Here is a 13,727-nt window from a genome sequence, read left to right on the forward strand (position 1 = left end):
ACAGCGGCCGTTTCGCTTTGGGCATTGACACGTTTGCTATCTTGTATCGTCTTTCAGTGAATGGTGCAAAACAAGGGACGTCTGCTTAGTTGAAGGAAACCGGTCAGCCCTGAGTCGCCGCTCATGCACCAACTTTACTGACCTACTGGACACCAGCTCGCTGCCAGCTGTTGTAGCATCTACGAAACAAGCACAGCCGCGAACAGTTCCGTCTGGTGACCTCGGGATCTCTGTGGAGGCAAACGTGCGTCCTCCGCAGCGGTTCCCCGTGTTCCTGTCTTTTTTTTTTTTCGCGGGCTTGTCCTTTCCAGTAGCTAGCAAAGCCTCTCTGCCGGGTCAGCGGTGGACGCTTCGGTCACAAACTTTAACTTCGCGTTGGAAGCAGCGTTTTGTTTTGTTTTTTTGTTTTTTGTTTTTTTCCCCCTCCCTGTCACGCTGTCTTCAGGCTGGGGCCTGAAGCGACTTTCCAAAGAGTTCCTCTGGAGGGGACGAGGACCACTGGCTCGCCAAGGTGAGCTAAGACCTTGTTTACTGTCCGCCCGTGCGAACACGCAGGTCATAACTTCAGGTTTTGGCTGTGTTTGTTTCTTTGTTTGTTTGTTTGTTTGTTTGTTTGCTTTGTTTGTTTGTTTGTTTGTTTGTGGGCCTCAGACCTCCTCCTGGCTGGTTTTCTGCTCTCCGCCGATGATCTTCTGACTGCGAATGTCTGTTTTGATGTCACTGCAATGGAGGACTTGAACCGTCCTTAACTGCGTATTAATATCAATTAATTGTTGTGGCAGAGGTCAGTTCTCAGTGGCTGGTTGCTTGATTCATGCATAATGAAGCCCTCATACTACACAGTGGTAAACTGTGGGCAGGGCCAACTCATGTTTGGGTCTTGTGAGTGATTCGAGCTGAGCTGGTCTTGTGGCATATTTTCCCATTGGTTGTTCCTGTTGTTCCTGGTGCAAAAATGAGGGTCTCTAGTAGAGGTTCATATTTCATAATGACTCCGGGGACATGGCCGTTCTCTTGCACGGAAACATTAACACAATTTCCCTGCATCTGAAACTCAAGGTGGCTTTGGTGACTCTCATGATAGGGGTATTAACATCTTCTGCTTGCAGTTAATATTCAGCATATCATTAGAGATCATTCGAAGCGTAAGGTTTCTTTTTACCACATCCAAATTGCAGAGCTTCTGTTTTGTGCTTTACATCGCTGCTCCCTTCACCTGCCATCGTTTCCAATCATCAGCTTTTATCCATATCCTACATGTGCTTGTGCGCTACGTATTCTCATATGCGCAGGTTGATAGTTATGTATTTTTGACTGCTCCTCCATACCAGGTGGATTGGGTTCAGATTTATCATTTCAATTCACAAAACACTGTTACTATTAGTTGGAGGCGCTTTGATGCAATATGGCCAATGTGGCAGGTGATCGCCACATGGTACATTTCCCTCAGGCTCTGAGGTCCCACCACGCAGTAGTTAGTACTGGCCCCACTGGTCCACTCACAGAAGATGTACACATAATAGTTGGTTCTTACGAGACGGGGCAAACTGACCTTGGTTTATTATTGCTGGGAGTGTCAAAGCCTAGATGGCGGATGTCAAGTCTATACTCTCTAGTCATATCATAAATCCATCCTGTTTGAGGTGGCTGACTGAGACACGTTGTCCTTTTTAAAACTAAGCCATTTTCAGACTTATACCATTAAGAGTCGTATATTATTAAGAGTCAAGGTTCCGGCTACTACTGTGCGGTGTAATTTGCCATCAAAACAAGAAAAGCATAATTTACAGGCGAGAGGTTTGTTGAGAGTTGAGATGAGCTGGATTCAGGAGTTGATCATGTTGATAGCTACAGTATAGTCAAGAACAAAATTAAGTAGACTAGCTCCAGAGTTTTTCCAAGACTTAAACCTGCAATAAGTGATTTTTTTTTCGGCCACTTGGAGGCAGTTAAAAATAATCATGATATATCATTATGTTCTAAGTTGACCTGATGAATTTGTTAGCAAACAGCTGCTTATCTACAACACAGAAGTTAAGGAGCAACTGTTTAATTAGTGTAGAACCGTGTTTCTGGCCACCACCTGGTCCATGCAAGTCCAGTATTCACTTTCCTTTAGCTCATTTTTTGGTATTTACCAACTCTTGAGGGAAGAGTCTGGCCCTTCAGCTGCTAAATGCTACACTGTTTTCACTGATTAATCTCTGACTGTGTCTGTCTGCTGTTTGGTGCTGAGCAGGTAGTGTACATTCATACGTTGTTATAAAAATATTAATTATAGCTGCTGTAAAGCATGTTTCCATCATAAAAGCTTGTTTTAAACGAATTGTGCAAAACTAATTTCTTCCACAAGGATTTCTTAAATGTATAAAAAGGCACACCATGTAAAGGGAGTACATCACATGCATAATATTATGATTCCACAATAAAAAATAAGCATCAGTCTGTTGCTTATTTTTCCATGTGACAGTCCCAACTGGATTTTTTTCAATCAATTTGGATTGACAGTTGGCCTAAAAGTAAATATGGCCACTTGACTGCAAAATGACCTTTTACTAATTTAACCGATAGCTAATCACACACTAATTCAAATATCAACCTGTAACCGATCAAACAAGAGCAGATGGGCTCCCGGTCATGGCTGTAGCGAGTGCAGAAAGGTGGTGATCTGTCACTTTGGCCAGGATCAGTAGCTGGGGCTTTTAATGCTGCACACAAACATGTCTGGTCATGTTACACCACACTCTGAGGCCAGTGACTGCGCAGAAAGATGCACTTGAGAAGTTAAAAGAGGGGAGGAAAAAAAACATTAGATGGAGTGCTCTCCTCTTTAGAATAATAGCTGCTCGTGAAGTATAGCCTCACATGCATCCAGTGTGGGTCATGGTTCTACATGAGAAATGCTCAGTTGGAGTTAATTTGTTTTATTCATTACAGAATTACAGAAGGATGTATATGATCAGTCAGTAATTGACGCAGCATCCTGAAATGATTATATATGCACAGTGCATTCAACACTCCATTGAATATGCAAGCAGGGGTAAAAGAATAAATGAGAGGACGTGATGTGATTCTTAGATCATCTCTTGAGTTCTGTTGTGATAGTGACACTAGAACTCAATTAAAGCAGTGAAATGTGCTCTACATATGTTTTATGTTCTAAATATGTTCTACATATACTAAGCCAGAAAGGACAAGAGTAATGGGAGTTGTGTTCCTGATTTTCTTTGATAATGGCGATGCCTGAGCATAATTTTGACAGTCCAGTCAGAACTGATTTTGTGCAGCCTTATCATATGACATTGAGTCATTTCTTCTATTTTTATACGTTATAAAAATGCTAAAGGTTACAAGGCCCCTCCAAGTTGTACAAGCAGATGATTTGGTAGTTTTTTCTCATATTTATTTCAGCACATTCTGCAGCAATGGGGATAAAAGTGAGGTCAGAGAAAGTAATTAATTTATACTACATCTACTTTCTGTTTGTGCTTCATTCAAATATGATATTCAAATTTGTGAAAACCTCTACAAAAACACAATCATGGCTTTCAAACACTCATACTAATTGCCCACTACAGAAAACAAATTATGTGTTTAAAATCTGAAAATTTTCACACACGCTTTTCATTGTGAGAAAATGTTCTGCCGGATGTGGGGGGGTTACTCAAAGACATTTTCTGACACTGATAAACTGCTGCTACTACAGTTTAAAAATGGAAACCTAGCAGTTCAGCTTTCCTGCTATAAGAACTCAAGCACAGATTGGTCTACATATTAATACCATTATGATATGAAATACTATACAATGCTATATTTACACACGTTGCACATGCAAAAAGATGAGGGATTTAATTATTGTGTACGTGTGAGTGCAAACGTAATCTTATTTACTCATTATTTAGTTTGAAAAGCAAGCATAATAGTTCTTTAATATAGAACAGCCCAGGTAATCCACTCAGTATAAATTGATTACCACTTTTGCAATCTAATCAGAATGACCATTCATCTTTTCAAATTGTCAGTAACCTTCTATATGTGTGGTGCTCCATCATTCAAATGGGGAGTCCAGAAATTAATTATTACACATACTCTCTCTACAGTTAAGTGGGACCTCATTACAGGGCAAAAATGCCGACGTTGTAGAGAATCCTAATGCGGAGAGTGGTGGGTATTGTGTGTCAGATCACGGCAATGTCAGGGACATTGCAGCTAATTGCACAACATGTTGCACTTGGTCTGGCAGTTATGACAGTGTCAGAGTGGAATGTGTAGGGAGTTTTTTGGAGTTAGTGCTATGAAGGAAATAAATGGAGAGGGAGTCTTGGTTGTTAGCAAGAGAATATTCAGAGGTAAACAAGGTAAAATCATTTTAAAGTAATGCTTATATTACTTAGCTTGTGTGCCTTTTGTGAAAAATATGATGATCCCATTACTATTGCTATTACATTACTATCTATCTGTATACCCTGAAACGTTCCCTGACTTTTCATCTAGCACCACCATGAGGTTCACTTTCGTGGTTTTGAGTGAAATATCTCAACAACTATTGGATGAATTGTCAAGAAATGTAGTATACACGTTCATGTCCCCCTCAGGACGAATTGTTATCATTTTGGTGACTTCTTAACTTTGTGTTTACTGCTAATTAGCACACGTTAGCATTCTACACACTAAACTAAGATGGTGAACAGGGTAAATACGATACCTGCGAAACATTAGCATTTTTGCATGCCCGACTTAGCATTTAGCTCAAAGCAATGCTGTGCCTCACAGACCCTTTAGCATGACTATAGACTCTTAGTCTTGTTATTTTCTTCTCTCTCTTTCTTAAATGTTTACTTGTTTTGATGTCCGTACTGGATAGCTGAAATCATGATCAAATGAGAGCAGAGGCATGCGATGACCCACTAAACAATTTAGCCTACAGTATATTTGGGGAGAAATTTTTTTTTTACTAATATTATCAAATGCACAGTAGGACACAAAGAGACATTTTACATTTAAACTGCACTTTAATATCTAGAGCTGCAAGATTGGTAGATCAATTCATTAGTTGATTAACCGATCGTCAAAATATGAAGTGGCATCTTTTTAAATAATCGGCTACTCGTTGAAGTCATTTTTCAAGCACAAATGCCAAATATTTGATGGTTCCATGTTCTCAAAGGTAAGAAAATGCTGCTTTTCCTTTGTCTTACATAAGTATTTTTGGGTTTTGGACTGTTAATGAAAAAAAAAAAAAAAATTTAATGATGTCACCATGGGCTTTACAGGATTGTGATGAATGTTTTCTGATGTTTCATAGACTGCACGGTTACTCAGTTAATCGAAAATAAATTATTGGCAGATTAATCAAAGATGAAAATAATTGCAGCCCTAGTAATCACCTTACCTCTTTGCAATATTGTGTTTGGTTTAATATAATATCCTGTAAATCAGTCCAGTGTACAACTGATTCAGGCTCAGTGCATATTTGTCAACACTATCTGCTGTGTATGAGGCCTTGACTTTAGGTGGATCAGTAGCAGGATATCAGGTTTCCCTTTGCCCTATCACTTGTTCATATTGTATGCTGGCATTTCTAGGAAAGTATTAATCCTGGCTTGTTCCGACAGATTAATGTTGGAGAGCAGAAGAGTGGGTCTGGTAAAGGGATATTGTATGTCGTCCTTGATGTGGTTATAAAATAATCTACCGATCGAGACCCCATAAGAGGACCCCCGCTGCATGTGTGTGGGATCAAAGCTGCGAGTCAGCCAGAGAGAGGGATTCAGATGAGAGACTGAAGATATGCAGCTTCTCGTGGGATGACGCATTTGTCATGCATTTGACATCATAGTAAAAGCAGCACAAGACAAGATTCTTTGGATAATATCGATACATTTGTTTGCTTACCCACGGTGACAAATTAATCCTTGTCAAAACCTGAGAGCAGATGATTTCCAAATCGCATTTGTGCATGCAAATGAAGATAAATGATAATTGGAAAGGCCACGAAATAAACTTTTTCAGTGAATTTAATAACACCCCCCACTTATCTGATATTCTTCTTCCTGCAGTTAGTCAGTAGTTTATAGAGATATTATCTCTAGATTGTGAGGCTCAATTGGATTGAGACAAACCTGTGGTGCTCTGTGCCTTTCTAATCGTTTTAGCCCCCATGTGGGCATGTACTGATAGACTTTAGATTGTGAGGATGTTGGGGGGGAAATTGAATCTTGTTGTATATGTTGTAATGTATAGGAATCCAAAGTAATAGATCCTACTGATAAAGAATCTTTTGAAAAAAAAAAAAAAAAATTTTCATTCAACTAGTAATACCATTGAGATTATCACATTATTTGGTCTCTCTAAAGTGACTCTCTGGATACACATAGTGGATGTAGTTTTGTCACGGAACTAGTCTTCAATAGACTCCCTCCCGCTTATAGAAGCTTCTGAAATCCACAGACACAGACTGTTATTTCCTCTCTTTGACCCTGTGTTGACAGCAGATTTTGGGGCTGCAGGAAGGACGAGAGGAGAATAAAGATGCGGGAATGGTCTTCAGAGCAGAAAAATCCTTTAAGTGTAATTGATGGAAAGATGTGTTCCATGAAGGAGATGACGAACACCATCTGCTGACAGTTCATCAATAGGTGTTTGAGCGGTGGAGGCAGGGCAGAATCAGCAACATGAAGGGCCGGTAGATAGAGAGCCAAGGTTGCGAATATAATAATATTCACATTTAATTTTGCCTCATGTCAGTCTCATGCAGCTCAGTTTATTTCATTTCTTTGTGTTTGCTCCCCTCTTTCCTAGGCATGCTGTCCTCTCAAAACGCTTTTGCTGATAATCAGGATTCAGCCTTCGCTAATGCAGGAGGTAGAGAGGCTTTTGCTCAGGGGGAAACAAAATCTGTGTCTGTGCGTGTGCTCGTGCGTGTGTGCATGTGAGAGAGAGAGAGAGAGAGTGTGTGTGTGCAAGTTACAAGATAACAAGAAGCCTCTAACCTCTACCGTGAGGTCAGCGGAGACCTCCAGCGGTCATATTTGAGGTTAAATGCTATGTGAAGGCAAGGTGCTTGGGAAAGGTTAAAGTGACTCACAGTACATCTGGGTACCACACGAAAGTAACAAAACCAAGAAGGGAAAAATGTAGTCCGCTAGATGGAGGGAAATGTCTGTTTTCTTTAGTGTGATCCCTGTGGGAGGCGCTGCTGCATGCTGTCTACTTGGTACAAGAGTTAATGTAAGGGTGCCGAAAGGATCAATTTTTCAGTCAGCCGAGAATGAATCAATGGCAGGTTTAATAATCGACTAATTACCAATCATTTGCTGGTTACTGTAAAAATTCCTTAATGTGAGAAAGATTTGCAGCTTTTTTCTGTTTCATATCTAGTCAAGTTTTCATCTAGAACTTACGCAAATTTTACCCAAATTTCCAGAAAATTGGTTCACTGAGGAAAAACAGTTGGTGGTGCTGATTCTGTAGTCAGGTGCCATTAAACCACTGCAGAAGTAGAGAGCTCAAGAGATGACATACGAAAAGAGCACCAGTCAAACCTCAAATGACGGAAAACATAGATGTGTCAGTGAACAGGGGGGAGGCAAGCCCACATCCAGTGTCAGAGGGCTCTGTAGCCTTGACCGCTTAGATGAGTATAGTCTACACTCTTAACTTACACAGAGACTGAGGCTGTGGGACACCAGAGTTTTTTTTTTTTTTCATCATGTAAATAGAAAAACTACTCGTCGTTAGATACTATAGACTACGTGCCTGCTGATGCCAACACTTGTGCAGCTGTTGTAGACTGTAAGCATCTGTTTATGTGAGCAAGTGCCCATGTCTGAGTGCATTTTTATGGACTTTATTGTTGTTATTTTGGCCATGTAGTTGAGCTGTTGCCATGTGTGAAGTCGAATGCCGTTATCACCTGAACCTGTATAATCGCAGGCGAAAACAAGAAATAAATGACCTCGAAGTGAATAAAATTAACTTGGATTTCAGCAAACTTTCTCCTTGTATGTGTGTTGTTACATTTTGTGAAGTGCTTTTAAATGACATGCAAATTAACCACATTAAAAATCACAGTATATGTAAAGGGGCCTTTAGGCAGCAGTGTAAGGATGAAAGGTTTCATTGTGTTTCCATTCATGTTGCCTAACACAGAGGTTAGGTTGAAGGATTTCTAAAACGAGACAGAAAGCAACACTCTCCAAATTTGCATTTATGTGCGGCTGTCCCACACTGAAAGTGGCCTCCCGTGAAGGGCAGACAGAGACCTCACACGGCTAATCTTGATCGACTTTTCTGTTGCTACAGACTTCAATATTGAGCTCGGATCACAGAGCCAGCGCTCCTGCTGTGTCATCTTGGAAAGAAAATGCATAGTAATATGACTCCATTTCCACTGCAATGCATGATAACCTCTGACCTTTGTCGTCCCTATTAGCGTATGTAAATGACCCAGCATTACCTAAATCTAGCCCAGGACTCTTCTTAGACAAGATTATTTGAATCTTTTCTTGCTGTGAGATTAATGTTAAAAATGAAGAATTTACTGAGAACTATAGTGTTATACATAACATAAGCTACAGACAAGGAGGACCTCATAAAGAGAACATGTTTTTAAGAATTCACTGGCAGGTTCACTGTCAGTGTTAATTGGGAAACCATTTGTACTCCCTCTGTGGTCAAATGAGTAATGAGCCTAGCAGTCAGGTCATAAACAAATTTTATAGGTTGTTTTTGCTTTTTGCTTCTAATTATGTTTTTTTTAATGTTTTATCTCATTTTCCTCTTACTGGCATTTGCATCAGAGAGCAAAGAACAAAAAAACAAAACACAAAAGAGACTTGTTTGTGGTGTGCGCGTGTGTGCACTGTGTGTGTGTGTGTGTGTGTGTGTGTGTGTGTGTGCGTGCGTGTGTGAGATCTGTAGACAAATAGGGTGGGCAGACACAGACGGAGACAAAGCAGCACAGGGAGAGGCCAAACAGCAGCAGGGCAGCTCTTGCATTCTAATCAGAGTCCCCTGTTTCAGCTCCCAACAGTTCAGGACATTGTGTGTGTCATCAGTGCTTGCACAGATACTGAGTAAACACAAACACACACATACACACACTGACTGAGGAAAATGAGTCTAACTTGGGGCAGTGGGGAAATATCGGATGTGAAAGAAGGCAGGGCACTGTCGGGCACACAGAAAATGACATGACCCAGCTAAAAACGGGTACACACTGGACTGTTGTTGAAACGAAAAGCTACATAAATATGACTAATTTCAGATCAGAACCTTAAAAATTGGCTTGTTGATTACTACGGTCGTCTCTCCTGGTGGGCGTGACCTCTCTTGAGCACCTGAGGGCAACCGCTCAGTTCCTAATGTTACAAACGTCTTGTGGTGATTGTTGAAAATGAAATGGGATGGAGGCTAGGCAGCTAAGCAGCTGACATTGATTCGACTGGCCTGATGAAATTGGATCACAGGGACAAACAGGACACAAACCGAGGGGGCTACCTTTTTATAAACTGAGTGTTGATGTGCATGCAGTAATTAATTGCATGTTTCAGACGAGGATAAAAAGAACAAGCATCAATGTTTGGGACATTATATTAACCATCAGCAAAGTCACAGCAACCCACATTCACAACTGTATCACCTACAGCAATGATTACAACAACTGTCACTGCTGTATGTGAGTTATACTTCTCTACTTGTGGAATTGCAAGGCTTATTACAGCATGGTTAAAAAAAAAAAAAAAAAAAAAACATTTTTGGCAAGCAGGTCATGTTCTCTAAAAGACTTTTTTTTTTTTTTTTTTTTTTTTTAAACAAATCTGAGAAAATATGGTATCCTAGAGCAAAGCAGTGGATTTAAACACTGAGATGTCACTAAACCCATATAAGGACTTGGTGTGGTGGGGTAAGCAGAATAGTTCATTAAGCTCTTGATGAATGGTAAATCATACGTCATGACCACTTGTGCCAGAGATTCATTAAAATGTATCTGAATGGGAAAGAAATTAAATTTCAAATCCATTATTTCTCAGGAGAACTCTACAGTGTGTCACTCATTTCAAACTAACAGTATGGCTCTCGGTCCCTAATCAAACGCTCTACCGCACACTTCTGTGGTCTTTAACTTACAGTATAATGTACTGTACCGTCCTCGGTATCTTTTAACTTTAACGTGATTGTTGGCCCCAGAGCTGCAGGTCAAATAAAACACTCTGATATGCAACTCTAAATAAATTTAATCTATAGGATAACATCACACTAAAGGACAAGCAAATTTAGCAGTAGGTTACAAATCATTTCATGGTCATACCAAGGTTAAGGCACATGTTCTCTCAATGTAATACTGAAACTACAACATCACAGAATTGCCACACAGATGGGTATTATGCAAGGACCTCAAACTCTCCCTGACCGAATACATTTCAACTAACAGTCAATTCAGGTAAGAAATGAACATAATCAGTAAATATAGTAAACTAGTATATAGTGAAACGAGTGATGGATTTTAAAGATTACCACAGAACAAATAAGCATTAACGCTACATCTTTTGCTCAGTATATCATTTTGTTGCACAGAAAATGTAATAACTTATAGCTAACACATTTCTGGAAACAGTAAAACATGTGATGGTTACTTTTAACGGATATAACATATTCTAACTAATGATGATAATAATATTGACTAACTATATAATGCATTTGGTTTCTCTCAAACACGTTTGCCAACCTTGAGTTACTGCGGGATCAGTGAGGGTCAAGCCTAAGCCTGTAACCTTATTTTAGTCTTATTTCAAAGGAGATAACACCCGCTAATCCTAACCATAGAGATGCAGGCCTGGAAGAGAGGACAAAGCCTAACTAGTACGTATGAAAGGTAGTGACAGACTGTGTTACCTTATCCAAGGTAACAACCAGCTTGTAATAATAACTAGCTCAGGTGGGCTTGGGTAGCTAGTGCTGTTGTAGTATGTAGTGGTCCAGGATGTTTCGGTGCCCTAAACCAACTGTTATTCGGAGCACCCCTACCCCCTTATTTTAAGAAATGCCATTAATTGGCATGGTGGTGGTGAACTACTTTGAAATTATTTGGATTGTTTTGCCTGTGTTTATACAATATAATGTGGATGGATGGAGAGGAGTGTCAGTGTCCGGGGATATAACAACCGTGTTAAAAGGACAAATGTACTAATACTGTAAAAAAAAAAAAAGGTTACTTTTCATGGATTCTGTCACTTCTTCTTTTTCTTACAAAGTGGCCACCTTATTAGTTACATGTACAAAATCCTATGTAATCCAATACAACAGTTCAACCATACAGTTTACCTTTTACAGTAGACCATAATGTTCAGTTTTGTTTGCCAATGTCAGAGGTATTAATTTAAGTATATGTTTATTATTGAGGTTATAGTTTGCATGGGTGTTGAACAGCATTATATTGAGAGGTATTGCCCTCCTCATTTACAGACATGAGGGGGGAAGAATATTAGACACACACTTCCATATAATGCAATCCAATACAACACCATCACCGACTACGACCAGAACAATAAACATAAACTTCAATTAACGCCTCTTGGAAAGTTTCAACCAAAACTGGCACTTGTAAGTTTCGTAACGCTAGAATATGTGACAAAGCTAATGTGTCGGATTACATTAGATTGTACAGGTGTACTTGATAAAGTGTCCAGGGAGTGTATACTTGGAAATTTCCACACCAGGGTTCTCATTATGCTTTGGTCGATGTAAACAGGAAGTATAATGTTACCACGTAGAAGAATTTGCTGTACCCTTGCTGTATTTTAGCTTATATTTCTTAACATTTGGACAGTCTGCTCTTTAAAAAGTCATGCTGCATTAAAGTCTAATGGACCCAGTTTGCACTGTAACCATGTCTTTGAAGACAACAGGTTTCTGGGTTCAAGTCGTGTTCAAAGGGTTAATGGGCGCTCATGACCATTGCTTCATGGTCAGTCATTTGGCATGCAGATGAGTGTGGTTATATATTCAAGCTGTACCAAGTGGGATCCAAAAACATCTAACTTATGCTTCTAAAGCTTATAGGACAGTGAGCCGGCAGACACCCAACAGTTACTTGTTGTGGACTCAGCACCCAATCATAGGGTCCTTGCAGCACAACGTAATTCGATGTTATGCTCATGTTTTATTTCCATGCCATACTCAGGGTTTAAAACTCATTCTATGAAACAGTAGTCTGGGGAACAGATATAACAAGGCCCACATATGCACTGCTAAGTGTACTGGACAGCAGCCAAAGAGCATCCTAAACCAAAGAGGTCAATCCGGATTACTCAAAATGTGGTCATGAAGAATCTTTTCTTTGATTGCCTTGTACTGTAAATGAAAAGACTTACACATACTAAAGTAAAGTTTTTGTTTAAGGATACTCTGTAAGTCATGTCCATGACACACAAGCTAATTCTGATAGGATTGCACTATAAGGACTCTGGGTCAGATTGTTGTTTTTTTTTGTTTTTTTTTCTCCCCCATAGGGACTAATAATGTTGGCTGTAGTGCAATTGCCAGTGTATAAGAATGCTAATCAGGCCATTCAGGCTTACTTCACCCATTAAGACTGGCTATCTCTATAATTAAACAGAAGTTGAACAATTTTACCAGCTGAACGGAAGAACAGTAACAGTTTTAGAAAGACTTGTGATATGGATGGATGCTAGAGAGTAATACTAGAGGATTCAGTGCATATATGAACCTTCTTGACCTTGACAGTGGTTTGACAAAATAATCTTAACTCATGGTCTACTTATAAGCTTTTTCCAGAACTTTCAACCGTATCTCTTCAGACCATCAGATCATCTGCTTTGTTAAATAGTATGAGTCTGAAGTTACATACTTTGGTCAGTGATGACAACTGAGTCAACTCCATGACATCTGAGAAAACTCAAGTTGCTGAAGAAGACAGTTAGATGTGGTTCCAGAAAAAGCTAGTAGGTGGACTTTGAGTTAAGATTATTTTGTCAAACCATATGAAATTTTCCTATTCTTAGCTGTATATACAGTACGTAAACTATAGACAGACCACATATTCACTTCTTTTTAATCTCAAAACAGTAGATTGCATATTTTTTTATGAAAATCATTATGTTCATGATATCTATTAATATTACAGTACTACTAATAATGGCTCAGGTGTAGGCAGGTAAAGATGCTCCTGTGATAGTGGCTCTGTAGACAAACTTTGGTTGTCATATCCTAAGTCATGTCCCACAAACACATGCTAAAAAATGCACTTTCCCTGAATATAATCACTCACATTTAATGAAACTTAAATGCTTAATTGAGGGCAACGTTCCTCCGATAATGGAGCTACAGATCAACTGAAGCATTTGACACACTGGCGTAACCCCTATGACCCCAGCTTTAAAAATGGGACTGCAAACCACCTCTGCAATTTGAGCCGTGTTCGACCGCTATTTGGGATTTGGAGGGAGAAGATGGGCGACCTTGTAGTGTAACGCACTCAGAGTTAATCCTGACAGATTTCATCAAAGGTGTTAGATAACATTTATAAATGTATTTACAAATGTTATAGTGTAACACTTATTTTCATTATTGATTAATCTGAAGATTATTTTCTTGATTAATCAACTAATTTTTTGGTCTGTTAAATGTCAGAAATCAAATATCCAAGGTGTCGTCCTCAGGTGTCTTGTTATGTCCAACCAACAGCAGAAAACCCAAATATATTC

At 39.5% G+C, this 13,727-nt stretch overlaps 1 long non-coding RNA gene across 1 annotated transcript; it reads left to right on the plus strand.

Moving 5' to 3' along the window:
• The first annotated feature begins 273 nt into the window (after nucleotides 1-273).
• On the plus strand, nucleotides 274-7,566 carry LOC120806112. The gene is made up of 3 exons (XR_005709638.1): nucleotides 274-511; nucleotides 6,492-6,702; nucleotides 6,802-7,566. It is a non-coding gene; the product is annotated as an uncharacterized LOC120806112 (long non-coding RNA).
• The last annotated feature ends 6,161 nt before the right edge of the window (nucleotides 7,567-13,727 follow it).

This window comes from Xiphias gladius, chromosome 20 (assembly GCF_016859285.1).
Source record: "Xiphias gladius isolate SHS-SW01 ecotype Sanya breed wild chromosome 20, ASM1685928v1, whole genome shotgun sequence".
In the NCBI taxonomy this organism is placed as follows: Eukaryota; Metazoa; Chordata; class Actinopteri; order Istiophoriformes; family Xiphiidae; genus Xiphias; species Xiphias gladius.